Below are 15,778 nucleotides of genomic sequence, written 5' to 3'. Positions count from 1 at the left end.
GGAGAATTCTCTCACCAACAGTCTTAACCTTCCATACTATCAAACTATATGTAGGGATTGCTCTGGTTTCATTGCGTGATATGACGATAAGGGGGGGGGGGGCACGAAATAATTCACTGTCATAAAGAGGGGCGTGTCTAAAAAAGTTAAAGAACCAGTGGGCTAAACTAAATCTTAATATTTCAAAAATGGATGACCAGCAAGTAAACTCCTGTAGCCTATTCGCTGTTAGTTGCTCAAACTTTAGGTTGTTAACAGTCGGATAAAACATTTTTCTGTGTTTGTAGTTTTCAGTACTCATGATTAGGAATAGTTCGAATACGGTCGAGTTTTTTTTTAATTAAAGGGTATTCTACGTATCACGAATGAAACATGAATAGCTTGAGATTGTTGCTAATTACGTCGCTACGGTCGTCAGAGAACACCTCTCTACCGAGTCAATTACATGTTTAACAGTATTGTATTTGTAGTTGAAATTAATTACATGTTTAACAGTGATTGTAATTGTAATTTGATATTTTTAGCATTGAGTAACTATAATTGTAATGTAATTCAAACATGCAAGGAAGTAATTGTAATTGTAATTGTAATTTAACTGAAATATTGTAATCGATCCAACTCTGATACGGAGTACCTTATTTTGTAGTTTTTGCAGTGGCTCGAGTGCAGTTTTATTGGCAGCCCCCCGACAGAGGATGCCATATTGTAATTCGATTGCATTGAGGATTTAAAGAGTATCAGAAGAACGGCTATAGATTAGATAACGTACAAAGGCACCTTTTCATCTGCAGATGTATTCTTACTAAACCATACTCTGAAAGGAGGCTACTATCCAATGATGCCTGATTGCCTTACATTTCTCAAATTTCGGACTTGGTAAATATCCGGCATGTATCGTATATATCCGAATTGCTGCAAAATCCTGTAACATCCTGCCAAACTACAATAATAAAGGACGGACCGAAAGAAAATTCTTAACCACAAAACCAACCATGCTCAGTGAGGTGGACCATGACAAAATCGGTCAATGGTACGTAAACAGAGGCACCCAGAACATGCTGTTCCCGTCCCACAATAGAAGGAGAGGTGGACCTGCGGATAATCACAAAATCCCGCATTTGAAATAGATGTGCCGGGAACAGGCGCTACTCTTAAGTCAACAATTCAAGCCTACAATTCTTCGGTATATAACGATGAAACCTTATGTTCAATCGGAATGCTGAGTAGGCCGTGTTCGACCAACAGCAAGGTAACGGTAGTGATTGCGGCGTCTTCGCCATAACCAATGCGATAACCCTGTGTTTTGGGTTAAATCCAGAAACAGTGGTTTATAGGCAACAACTTCGACAAATGTGCCTCGCCCTGATTGCAGTAGAAAATGTCGATTTAGTGGAATTCTCTGTCGTGGATCCAAAACCAGTCCCTTTCTCAACGTTAAACCTGTCACTATTTTGTTAGTGCTAGTTGCCTTATTGTGATTCTCAACCTTGAATGGTGAAATGTGATCAATGTGACAAATGGTAGCATGCTTATTGCTATCCTGTCCCAATTTCGGATGGTGTTTGGAGTGATCCGTCTTTTCTATGGTTTTGTTCTGAATGTCAAAACCCAACCCCAGTGCTTGAGTTGCGACCATCTCCAATTTGCTATTTAAATTCATTCATTGACTATGGCCTACTTTATATACTATATTTTCTTCCATTCTACATATTTACGACATTTATATCTAAAATCTATTAATGTATTTATTATAAATATAAGATTACATTTGTATATTATATATTTTATACATATCACTAGTATTGAGAATTTATGCATTGATCAATTTGGTCTAATTCCACCCGTTTCATTTCTGAAGCTGATTAGTTTTGATTCGTCTAACTTCATCTAATTTATCTCTGGTCATTGATGTACTGATCCATTCTAAAATTGTGGTACCAGCTAATAGATCGACATAATAACCTTTTTCGGTAGACCGTAATCACAACGCTACGTAAGAGTGTTATTATCAATAACCTTTCACACACATGCTGACTCGCTCAATTTATTTTTCAGACCAACTACTATTCGTAGCTTCAAGACGGTGGACATATGGAAAAGCAAGACACTTTTGAGCACCTGGATACCAAAGCACGTACGTTTCTTATTATCAATAACCTTTCACATACATATTGTGCTGCCTCGCTCAATTTATTTTTCAGAGCAACTACTAATCGTAGCTTCAAGACCATGTAGGCTACATATGAAAAAGCAAGACAACTTTTAAGAACCTGCGTTACCAACACGTACGTTTCTTATTATCAATAACCTTTCACATACAAATTGTGCTGCCTTGCTCAATTTATTTTTCAGACCAACTACTAATCGTAGCTTCAAGACCATGTACATATGGAAAAGCAAGACAACTTTTAAGCACCTGCGATAATAAAGCACATACGTTTCTTATTATCAATAACCTTTCACATACAAATTGTGCTGCCACGCTCAATTTATTTTTCAGAGCAACTACGGATCGTAGCTTCAAGACAGTCGAAACATGGAGAAGCAAGAAAGCTTGCCAGAAACAAGGCGATTACAAGCAAGAACGAGATGACGCGATTACGAATGGATTATGGAGCTGGATACTAAAAAACTGCTTCTGGCAACCGATTTCTCTGGATAAGAATGGGTCCTGGCGACCATGGCGATCTTTCATTTTAACCGGGTTTAAACTTTGGTCTCCACGGTGCATCTCACTCGCCGATTTCCGATACTTCCAGTTATGCCCCGGACGTGCCTGCATACCTCGTCTTCAATATCCAGTGAATCGATTTACCAAAAAAAATATTCCATTTACCAGTGCTGGTAGCTTGGTAGCGTTGTTTGGTTTAATGACAGCATTCGTAATGCAACAGCGACATTATTCACCGCGGCACTTAGACAGTACAAGTCAGTGGCGGCTCATGATAATATCGGGTGGTGGGGCAAGGGGTGTACGTGATTTTAATTGTCTAAATGACGTCATAATGGTGTATTCCGACGTGAAAATGTGACTTCGTGGTGGTCACACACAGTTTGTATGGGGTATATACATTAAGCATGGTAAACAAGACTTACGTATTTCAAATTATTCGAAAGAAATTATCAAGTACAGTTGTTCATACCTGCATATTTTAACGTTTGTATCAGCAGGCCTATTGCGCGCGGCGTGATTTCATAGTTGCAAAATGTTCAATGACGAGTTCATTGAAATCTGGAATACCCAGAATGAGAGCGTTGAGAATCGGGAGCACATCTAACGCATCGAGCCTAATTAATGCAGCAAAGTTGATAGAAAGCGATTTTTCAACTATAGGAATTTTAAAGGTTCACTAATGGTTACTACTTCGGAAAAAGATGTATTAGAATATAAACAAGTCAACTCGAGCCGAGCAATGTCGACTATCGGGTAATATCGAGACGCCGTTTGCAGTAGGCAACATGCTTCAGATCACGATACCCAATTTCGGTCGAACAAGAGACACTGTCCACTGGCACCAGCAGTGTAAAAGTGTATAACAAGGCGTCATTATCCTCGCTTATACGGCAGCCTTTCATTTTTTATCGCAATACGTTGGGAAAAGGTAAGAGTGCGCTTTCCTCCCGTGTACGATTAGATCAATGGACAATTTCCAGGCTGATAAGGGCCGAGTCTTGCCTAAAAACACTGAATTTTGCGTAAAATATATCGAGGAATAGGCTGATCATTTGATCAGCTGTTAGCCGTCGATCGAAAACGAGCTAGCTAACGCGCTTGACATCGGGTTGTCGGCAAATAGCTTGAAGGCCACAATTTCTCGGTGAAAATGACATTGGAGAATATAAAATAAAGTAAATATTTGAATGCAAACCGAGAATCTTAGTAAACTGTTTCATGAGATCATCATCTCATCACCTATCTCAGTATGAAACACAGTTAAAATTAGCACAGACCAACGCCGGCTTCTGCGCGAAATCCGCAATGCGGTAGTCAGCGTTAGGCCTACCATACTCGACCTCGATAATGAAATTACTGCCCTAATCATTGAGTGTCAACCTCGGGACTTGGCACAGCGTTCGATACTGAAATCAAGATATACCGTCCAAAAGCTCAAGACGGATATAGGTATGGAGCATCGTTAAAATCGATAGAGACCAATACCGGCATTGCGTAAGATCTGTTAGTGATAAATGGCGAGTCAGCTCTCACTCGACTTAGGAAACGAAATTACCACCCACATAGTTCAGTGATACACTTTAAACTTGGTACGGCGATAGATACTAACACTAAGACCAACTATGCCAAATGTCATGACCGATCTCGGTATGGAACATCGTCAAAATAAATGGAGACCAATACCGGCTTTTGAGTAAAATCTGTTTGCGATACTTGACGGATCAGCACACAGTCAACTTTGGAAACGAAATTACTACCCTACACTTTAAGTAGCGACCCTGAAACTTGGAGCAGTGTTAAATACGACCTTCACGACATAACATACCAAGTTTCAAGAATTATCGTGGAGCGAAACATCGTCAAAATCGACCTATACCAGCAAAGCTCGACTCAACGCATATGACGGTAACCAAGTTCAGATATAGATACAATTGTTACATCACACCTTAAGGGCAGCCAGGCAAGGTTGCCGCAATTGCTCGGTAATTTTATGAATAGGAGAGAGTAAATCCCCGTTTCTTTATTGTGCGCGGCTTTGAGAGAACCGACAGTGAAAGCTTGTTATGAGCGCTACAGGGGCAAGCCCCGGCTAGGCATTCACAAAGCGAAAACACAGAAGAGAATTCGATTTTCGCAGAGACTTCGCTGGGTATGGGCATTTACAAGCGAAAGCACAAGAATAATGCGGGTTTCGCTGTGATTTCGGTATATATTGATTGCTGTGCGTCTATAAATGGTAAATAATTGTTATTGAACAGAATTTTAGGTGGGGCAATGCCCCAGTTGCCCTATAGGACGAGCCGCCACTGGTACACGTCTAGTCTAGAAGTACAGGTCTTGTCTAGAATAGACGCGGTGGCATCGTTACCGGTGATGTATGTTCGTAATTTCTAGAAATACATTGGCCATATGATAATTGCGTAATATCTACGGAAAGTAAACCCAAACTTCGAGCTGAGCAGGACATGGAAATTCGCTCATATTCTGTTCGAGTGTGGTTCATATCATGGTTCGACTCGTGAACTAGTTCAGAAGTACAGGTCTTGTCTAGAATAGACGTGGTGGCATCGTTAACCGGTGATGTATGTTCGTAATTTACATGCGCCAAATCATAGTTGTCTATTTTGGACACATTTCCGCGACGGATCTGCATGGAATTGGTGTGGACAGAGCTCCATCTACGTTCCATCATATGCGAGTGTCAAAATTTGGATACGCCAACCGGATACGCCGTTGCTTCATTAATATGATAATACTACCGTTTATGTTGCCACATGTCTTATTTAGTAGATACCCTTCGATTTGTGTGATAGAATTTTGTGTTATAACCACACTCTGATAGTCACAACAGTGTTGCTACTCGAGGTTCGTGAAAAATACGAGATTTGCAACTAAAACACTAGATCGCTAAAAATACACTATTTTAAATTTCGTGCAAATATATTGTATAAATCATAATATATGATGGGGTGCAATGATTAACTCCAAAGTAGTTACAAGAAGACAAAATGACAAATTCATCACGTTTTCTGCAATCTTTTTCACATCAGACAAAATTGAAAGTCATTTATTTCCCGCTGTAGCAAATTCAAATATTTTTCGGCTCTAAACCAAAACAGATTCTCGGGAATATGCACAGATATGTCCATTACATTCAATACACTCCGATTTAGGGATAAAAAAATTGTTGGAGCGTCATACACTCACATACCAATGAGTGGTTTCCAGCTTTTCCACAGTCAGATCAGAGTAAGCGATACACACGACACAAGGACATTTTAAAAAAGAACATAAAAACATCGAAGCCAAATCACTTCTGGCAAGCAAGAATGTCAATGCAAAATTAGAGTTTAGCGTTATGATGTCACACCATTTTCAATTCAAATATTGTACCGCTAGACATTTTTTACATCCTTGAAACCACCAGGGAACTCAATGTATATCCCAGGGCTACACAGAATATGCAATTATTCATGAATTGGTCCATGCAATTTGGGCAAGTTATTATATTCGCTTCTGTCATCGGTTCCCTTTTAGGACTTGAAAACGGTCTCAGGCCAGGATGTTCACTCGCCTGCCAGTGGTAGAAATGAGTTTCAGCAAGGCAATTAACGTATGGGGTTTGTTCTTGTGCTGAATGAGCAAGTCTAGACGGATAATAACACTGGTCAACACATATTTTTAGGCAGACAAAGTAAGTGGTTTTGGGGGTTTTAAAGGGCACTGATTTCGAATATTACCTTAGTTATTTTTCAAATTGGATCTATTTTGGGACATTCTCCATGGGGCTAGTTTGACTAAAATCTCATATTTTCGCCGCGCTAGATAAAAATTGGCTCAGTCGTACTATGAAGTTCAGAAATTCAATATATTTGTTATTTTGACACGCTGAAGACTGTTTTAAATAAAAATACATCAACAGAATTATATTTCGTGGTATTAGATTTATGATAATTGGAGACTTTCATGGATATCACGTAGCCTGCATAAATAAACTTCAATCATGTATATAAGTAGGCCTATTTACCTAAATACCCAAATAACGTTGCGATAATTGTATAAGTTTTATGTCAACCACCTATTTTAAATTCAAAATAATCAGTTGGAATATAATATTATTAACTTATCTTAAAGCAAAATTGCTTATTGTACTATTTTCAGTTATACGCAATTTAGTACAGTTTTTCGAAAGGTTCGAGCAACAGTCTGCCATAATAGGTTCGTCGCATCTGCACTGATGTCTTTCTTTTGTTGTTTTGATCTATCGGTGGAACCTTTCCCCTTTCAATTCCCTCTAATCAACAATATTATCAGAAAATATGTCAAGATAACTGAACAGGAAGTGACATCTAATGCTCATGTTTGCTCCAAGGTTTCCATCTGCAGATACCAATTCTCGGACCAATTGTTTATAGTTTGGTGCTTTGTGATCTTCCAAAAAGTTTTATTTACTACATCCTAGAAAGGATTCCATGTAGGGAGCACCTTTCTTAATATGAAATTGTAATCCGTATTCGAATCTGAGATTCATCAAAGATTTCAGATTTAAGTTTCGCGTTTGATATGTGTTATGTTCTTGATCTTGTTTGAACAATAACTCAATACGACGAGGTTGCAATACGGAATCAGTATATTTTACAGCAGTATGAATTCAAGACAAGCGACACGATCCAGAGTTCAGTTAAACGAAAGACCACGAGACAACAGAACACAGGGTATAAATACAACGCAAGGCACACGAGGAAATAATGATTGGCGCTAATTACTAGTCCTATACAAAATAGAGTGAAACGATACCAACGTATATACACGAACATAACAATATGGATAATAAGTATACCCATTTTGTTGGCTTTTCGGAAATTCTCCATTTACAAGTGAAATGAGATGAGACGCATATGTGTATTTTAGTTGAGCTTTCCAGGGACAAACTTGATAGCTTTATACTCCTCGTTCATCTTGGTAGAATGACCAATTGGTACAAGAGAAATTATATTTCCATTGTGCAAAAGTACAATTTTTAGGCTTGACAAACTTCTTTTTTAACAAACAAAGTTCTCGCAGCAGGTCATGTTGATATTGATCGAATAACTGAGAACGACATGAGTGTTTATCATAGTCAATTATCTATTTATGCGCAGTACAAAAGTAGAAAAACCGTGCATGAACGTGGCTTGCTGTTTGTTGTTTCTATAAACTTGGACTCGGCTTATTTCAGCACTGAATCCCTAATAGCAAACATCAATGCATTGCCGAAGAAGGCCTATAATTAGAAAAATGTCAGCATATTATCAGTATTCCGTTTTATCAGACAGGATTGAATACGGATCTGGAAAAACCTTGACCAGTAGGCTACATCTCTCTAACTCAGGGGCGTGCAACTTTTCCCGTCGGTGGTTCGAATATGGGAGAATGAAGTGGTTGACGGGCGGGATTACAGAATCGATACATCGCAGGCCCCGTGTCAACATTGCGCATTGTAGGAAAGTAATTACCAAGACTTGACCAGAATGGTATCCCTCATCGCAATTCTTCAAATTCTGTTCAAAGTGGTATACGATAGACCAGTGGTTCCCAACCTTTTTCGACTCATCGCCCCCTTTTCAAAATCCAGACCGATCATCGCCCCCCAAATATTGGGAACCGAAAAATGGGCATACAGACTGAAATAACCGGCGAGTTGACTAAGAAAAAGGGTCAACTTTTCGGCTCGACCTCGAAATTACATTTTTCCAGCTAAATTTTGGTGAGTTGACTAACAGAAAAGGTAATTTCTCCGACTTGATTCCAATAGGACCGCAACGGCACTTCGTCATCCCCCACCCCAATACGTTGGTCTTGAACCTCCTCCATAGGGCGATAAAGCAAACTTCTGCACCCCTCAGACCCAACTCCCCCGATACCTCTTCACCGCTACTTCTCAGCACAAATTTTTGTTGTCTTTAGTTGGTCAGCTTAATTCGCGCGAAGCGCGAAAAATTTCTATCATTCATGATTGAATCGGTCAATATGATCGGGAATTGCATATATATTGCTGTCAATTTTTTATCCTCTCTTGGCTCATGTATTCAGATTTACCGGTAAAGCTGAGTGAGGTGTCTTGGAAAATGTAGGGCCAGTGGGTATAATTACTTCGTTACGTAATGACATTTCGTGGCCTGTCTGCTGTGTCAAAAGATATTAAAATCGCCCATACGTACTAAACTAAAAAACGCTCACGATTTCAAATTGGTATTTCTGCACTGGCAATTAATTTTTCTCTGCGAGATGGCATTTTTTGTGGGGTTTTGATTGCCAGGACAGAAACATTTGGCGCCCATGGACAATTAAATCTGTATATGTATATAGTATATATATCAAAGTTGGTCAGCATAAAGGCAGTCCTTTTCCGCCAAGGTTTTCTCATTCTGGCACACTTCTCAGAGTCGCATGTTACATGGCCTGAAACTTTATATGTATTGGTGCGATAATGGCTGACGCCGAGATGCCCATTTCTATAACTCATGCGTATTATTTCTTGGAGGAAGGGTAACCAATAAGCAATAAATATGTGACCATGAAATGGCGCGTAGCGCGAAATTATTTGGAAAAAGTTGCCTTAATTTCCAGAATAATACTTTATTATTTAATTAATGTTAATTCGCGAAAAAACTGTGGGCCCCCCATCCCAATTGAGGGTTTGGGTGTGGCAGTTATGGTCATGATCGCCAATATAGCCATTTCAACGCGCAATCGCCCCCCTATCGCCCCCTTCGTCCATTTTCGCCCCCCTATCGCCCCCTTGGCTATTTTCGCCCCCCTGGACCGACAAATCGCCCCCTGGGGGGCGATATCGCCCACGTTGGGAACCACTGCGATAGACCAAACCAGTGTCTTTCAACGCGTTGGATGGTATACGCACATGTACGGATAAAAGAGATTACAGTGCGGATGACCAACGTGGTGCGACTGAGTGCGGTTGAAAAGTGTGCATATTTCTTACTGTTCCAGGAATGGGATAATTCAAATGCACTTATTAATAGCATATTAGGCATAGTAGCTTCCTAACTTCTGTCACTGCGACGAATATGTAAAAGCTTTTTGAACTTTCGACGCATTGTTAATCGTAGCTATTACAGTGATTTTGTCTCACATCAACCGGAGTGAAAGAATATTTTCGCCCAGGATTATTATTACGTGGTAAAATCAGGTTCCAAAGCGGGTGTAGTGGCAGGCATACACTCTGCACTGCATACTAGCTTTAAAGCTTTTTTCCCAAGCCACCATGTAGAACAGGGGCGGGCAACTTCTCCAACCGGCGGGCCGGATAGAGGAACATGAACATGAGGTGGACCGGATTCCTGATTTTTTTTTAATGAGTTTAGGGAATCTCTCCCGGGGAACGCGCCACAAATCCGTCCATCCTACCCTGCACTACCCTTTTACATACAATTCAGAGACGCACACATTCATGCAGTTGCAAACTATGTCTGGATTGGGCGACCGATTCACGGGTGACCCCAAATCGGTGATATGAATGTGATCAAAAATCAGAGTATATTTGGCTTCTAGTCGCGTCAAGCGCGAAATATTTTTTGCTTAATTGAATGAATTTGATCAATGATATTGGTGAGTGTATGAGCAAGTGGTTTCTTGGAAAATTTACAGCAGGTATAATTACGAATTTTAACATTGATCATGGAATAAGAATATACATTAATGAGCTTATCGCAGATTATTCACTTCGGGCGGGTTCATTGTTAACAATTACCTTGTTGAAAACGCCTGCAACCTCACGGCCTTGGGCTATTCTAGTGTATCTATGACACTGTATTCTCCTAACCAAGACATGAACGTAGAGACACTAAATCGCGCGAAGCGCGCTAAAATTTTTCAATTTGAATCCATCTGCCCGAAAATATTCCACTATTTATAAATAGTACGAATATACAAATTTGAGTATGGTATGGTCCCATTCGCCCCTGGCTACGTCAATGCGGTGAGCATCAGTTGTATTAGAACGTCGCTTTGTCTTGCTAATGTTCATGCTCGAAATTGTTTGCGCGTAAATGCCTGTAGACGGCGACGCGGGCCTCATCATAATGTAAGACCGAAAACTGTCGGCGGGCCGCACAGAATCCCGTCGCGGGCCGGCTCCGGCCCGCGGGCCGTATGTTGGCCGCCCCTGATACAGCAGGAAAAAATTTTGGCTTTAATATTTTGTTCCGGGATTCCATTCTTGGATATTCGAAGTTTATCGGATTCTCTATCTATTGCTTTTTGATTTGTTCCGCGAGGAAAATGCGCAGAAATGTAGGCTATTTGTTCTCGACGAGGCCATGTTTGATATCCAAGTATAAGTTTCGTATGTTCTACTTTTTCCTTATTTCTCCCACACTGGTGAAATGGCGTTACTGGCCGTTTAAAACTCAACCACCAATATTATCAAATAGCTTTGCACTGCAATCAATCTAGAATCCGACGTTTCTGCAGAATTCCTATTTAATTGTATTTCCCTCGCTTCTCGTATTGAAACATTAGAATAAAATTCGATTAAGATTTGAGTGGCGAGATAGCGTAGTGGTATAATCCACAGCTGCAACACCAATGGATTGCGGGCTCGAGTCCGACCGAAATCATATCCAGAATTCCTACCTAAGTGTTGGGGGTTTATCTGTGCTCCTCCTCGTCAAATCATCCATGTAGGTGGTGTCATATAAAAGCCTATACCTGGGCCGTGCTGCAAGTCGGCAGCTACGGAATAATTTATCTTCTAAAATGAGGTCGCAAAGGAAAATAATTTGAGCAGCGCCGATATAGTTACCTATGACAGTCTTGCATTTCATGACACAATGCCTATTGCAATTTTATATTATAAATTAGCCTACATAGCAATCGAGTTATCTTCATCGCTTTATTCAATAAAATACTTGGAAATATGAAATTGGAAACAGTGTTCAGCACGAAAAAGGTGATGTAATGCCAGTGGCTTTTGAAGGATCATATATCATCTCCATATTTCAAGAAGACTCGTCATTATCGTTGAAGTCAATCGGTATCGCCCCTAATTTTTCGTCGAAACGAGATTTGCTATTTCGTTGGCCGAACTGCTTGATCACTGCCTCGTCCGGTCGGGTGAGTAAATATCTTTGCTGTACTTTGCCCCTTTTCGCTAAAAAGGAAAGAATGCATCGGAATTAGCGTCACGTAGCAAAGCATACTGGTTGTGTAAATTTGAATCAAATGCCATGTCAGGGCCGCATCAACTGATACATTGAACAAGTACATCGTGAAGTCACAGTATGAGCAAATGTGAACCACATACGTTAGCATAAAATAGGACAAAGGAACAGTCCAGTCCTGTATGCTAAGTAGAGTAAATCAGTGAAGTGATTAACTGTAAAATTTCACTGGCGTAAATAGTTACATCTGTATGTATAAAATTATAGCAGAGTCAATGTTTACGCGTCGAACACGAAAATATGTACCTGTTGGATTCTTTTTCTCATTGCCCTAAGATACGGGTCACGACACTTTGGACGTGATGTTTTAGTCTTCGTTGTAGTTACGTTCTTTTCGAACGGACTCCAATTGCTCAACAACTCAGCCAGGGCTCGCTCCGAGTCGCTGTTCTCAAACCGCATGGGCTCGCTGCAATAAAATAGTACTTATAAAACATTTGCACTATTTGAAACCCGCATATTCAATTGATAGTGCTTGGAACATGATGATGATGAAGATAAGTACATTTGAGGTAGTTTACGAAAATCAAAACACATTCTTACTTTTGCCAAAATATCGCCGGGCGAACTTTCTTTCTGCGCGTACATAATCTTTTCTTTATTTCCGAGAGACTAATATTATATATTCCATATAACTGAAATGAACAGAACTATGCTCATTGAATCCGCGATCTTGCAATAAATGATTGAGTTGGGTTTTCAATAAATTGATATCTGAATGTAGGATTCGTACGCCTGAATAAAATGTGTTCACTTAGGCCTACTCTGTATATCTACATGCAAGTCTAGCAGTTCCTAGTACCCTCTCAACGAAGTATATAACTTGGAATGACAAAAACCAATGCGAGTAATCCCAATGGTGAAGCGCCCTGCTTCTTGATCGGTAGGTCGTGGGTTCAATCCCCGGCCGGGTCTGACCAAAGACCTGGTTAGTAACGCTGGTATCCTTCTTGGCGCTTAGTATTTACGCGACAGCATGGAGGGGTGCGGCAAGATCCAGACAGTCACGTATTTCAAGACATGCGGCTGCAGAGTACGATTCAAATTAGTAAGAGTCCGTCGTCATTTTCAAGGAAAGTCCTTTTGTTGCTGTTTATCACCAGTATACAGTTAAATTTCGCACAAGACTGATGACGGCTGCACCATAATGGAGCTAAATTTGAACTAAAATTGTGAGGGTCCGCGTGGGTCCATGATGGTCCAAAGAAATCCGAGAAGATGAAAAGGTTAAGAACCACTTCCATACACAGAGCAGAGACGATGGTCAATCGGTTTTCCAAAGAGATGGCAAATTCGAATGGTATATGGCCGCAAGATAGGTTTCAAATGTAGCTTAATTTGGCGTGTTCTAGCCAGCGGTTCCAAACTGGGGATCCGTAAAGCATTTTCAGGGGTTTAGGGAATTGTTAAAATTTGCGACAGGAATGATGACCTGATTTATGATTTCCAAATCCCGTTCATATCATCATGATCATCAGCTCAGCAAGGCGTGTTTAGGATACTTCTAGGGGAGTAGAAATGTAGGTTTGAGTAGTACTCAACTATAGGTGGTTTCAGAAACTAGGCATTATCGAGGGTGGCCCGACATGAGCATGCAACACAATGGAAAACGACAGTTGAGCATGGGACACTTTAGCATGCTTCACTTCAGCATGTAACTTTATAACCCCAAAACTATACCTAACCCGAAACATAACCCTGAAATTACCCTCTATATATCCTAACCCCAAGCCTTACCCTAATTCAAGCTTAAATTCAACCCACCAACTCACTGCGTCGTCCCTTGGACAACAGTGCGTAACGACTAAAAAAAGGTCATCATTTCGGTTTTTTTGTGCGCAGCTTAGGTTTTCTGTGCGCATAGACCGTGTCAGCACTGCGCAATTGCGCACGTGAGCAGCTTAGGGGGAACATTGCCCATGAACTTTATGTCGTGGAGCACAAGGCTTAAAAAGGCAATAAGCTCCACTGTGTTGTGCCAATTTGTACAATACAATACGTATGAGTTGAGTGTACGTTTTGACCTGCAGGGAATCGCCGAGGCTGGCTTGGAGCAGAGATGAGCATGGATTAGGATTAGGATTTAGAAAAACCGGATTTGTGAGACTTTGTCGAATTAGGATTTGATTAGGATTTCAGAATATCTATTTAATGGAATCGGATTAGGATCGGATTTACCGATTTTCGGGGAGAGTAATGTGATGTGGCAAAGTTACATCAAGTTCTTTGGCACTAATTATGCGTTTTATTTCTTTTAAAAGAATTATAGGCATCAGATGTAAGCTTTCCAAGAGGAATTCTAACTTGATATTGGATTAGGATTAGGATTAAGATTGGAATATACAAAATTTTTGGAATAAGACCAGGATTAGGATTTGAAGCTTCGGATTTAGATTGGATCAGGACATAGAAATTCCTAATCCGCTCATCTCTAACTGCGAGTAACCCCTAGTGGTCCATGGATAGAACCACTACTATAAATATTAGAGATAGAATCGACATTTCAAAATGACGAAGTTTCGATGTTAAACCAGAACCCTCATGCGTACGGCTCTGCACACGTTCTGAAACCATGGCATCCACAATTTGCCCACTGGTTGCGCCAAATTGCCTGCAACCATTAACGGCGTGTCATCACCAATCATATATATGTCTTCGTTGTGTATTGACCTTCTGTGGAACCTCTGAGACTGGCTCACGGAAGCTCTGGTGTTCCGTGGAAAACCAGTTAAGAATCACTGTTTTAACCATTCTAACTAAATGATATATGAATGGTCGTTGCATATACCAATAGCCAGGATGAAAATTTGGAAGTGGCAGTATATAATATTTGTGGGGCAGGATTTCCTTATCACGAACGTGACGTTAATATAACATTGTGAAGTAGGCTTAATGAGTTTACGTAGGATTGTCATATTTTGATATCCTAAAAAGAGGACACTTTTCGTAAATTTTTAAAGCTCCAGCACCGGACAGCAAAACTGGAAATTTTTCGATGAATATAGTACTGTGTCGACTAAAAAAAGGTCATCACTTTTGCACCACGCCCGATTTATCCGTTTCTTACGGAACTCTGACGTTCGCTGCGTTGTCGGAGACAAAGAGGACAGATTCCTAAAACATACGAAATTTAGGCGTGCTCCGAGGACACTTTCAATTTACGGTACTTCATCATGATCAAATCAGAAAAATAGAGGGGGATGAGAATAGGACCACGTCTGTAGCCTGTGCGCTATTTCGGTGGGTGCTGCACAGCTGCTATCCTACCAACCCTTATCACCTCATTCATAGGCTAGCCAATTCGTTCTTGACAATGTATCTAGGTAATACATGCAAAATAGATATCCGCAATCACGCTGAATTTACCATTCCCATACAATCAGGCATGTCTATCGTTGGCATTTCGGGAACCACATGCCAGATTTGATTTAAAAAAAATTGAATATGTTAAAATAAGGCTTTTTGTACATATAGATTTTTACGAAATCTTGCAATTACAATGCCTAAAATATTTGAAAGCAGTCCGTATGAACTGACAAAAGAAGTTTTTGAACCAGAAATCTAAAATTAGGCTTCAGGAACCCGTCGAGATCCTCGGTGAATGAGAGCTCAAACATTTTGATTGGGCGCAATGACTAGGCCAGCCTTTTTGACGTCACGGAATCCTATGACAGGGAAGATAATTCGAGTCATCCTATCACTCCTAGTACCCTGACTGGCGAGAGAGCGTAGTGGTACGTTGCTCCGCTGCAACACAAGCGAGTACGAGGCCAACTGATGTCGACTCCAGAACCCGTGTGTTCCAGTTTATCAAGGTTTATCTCAGTTCCTCCGTGAATTCAAGAAATAGAATGAAAAGAACGGGTAAGCCTTAAACAAGAAA

The sequence above is a fragment of the Botryllus schlosseri genome, chromosome 1, assembly GCF_051294905.1.
Source record: "Botryllus schlosseri isolate E-star chromosome 1, Bs_hap1, whole genome shotgun sequence".
Classification (NCBI taxonomy): Eukaryota; Metazoa; Chordata; class Ascidiacea; order Stolidobranchia; family Styelidae; genus Botryllus; species Botryllus schlosseri.
Note: the sequence above shows the minus strand (reverse complement) of the source record.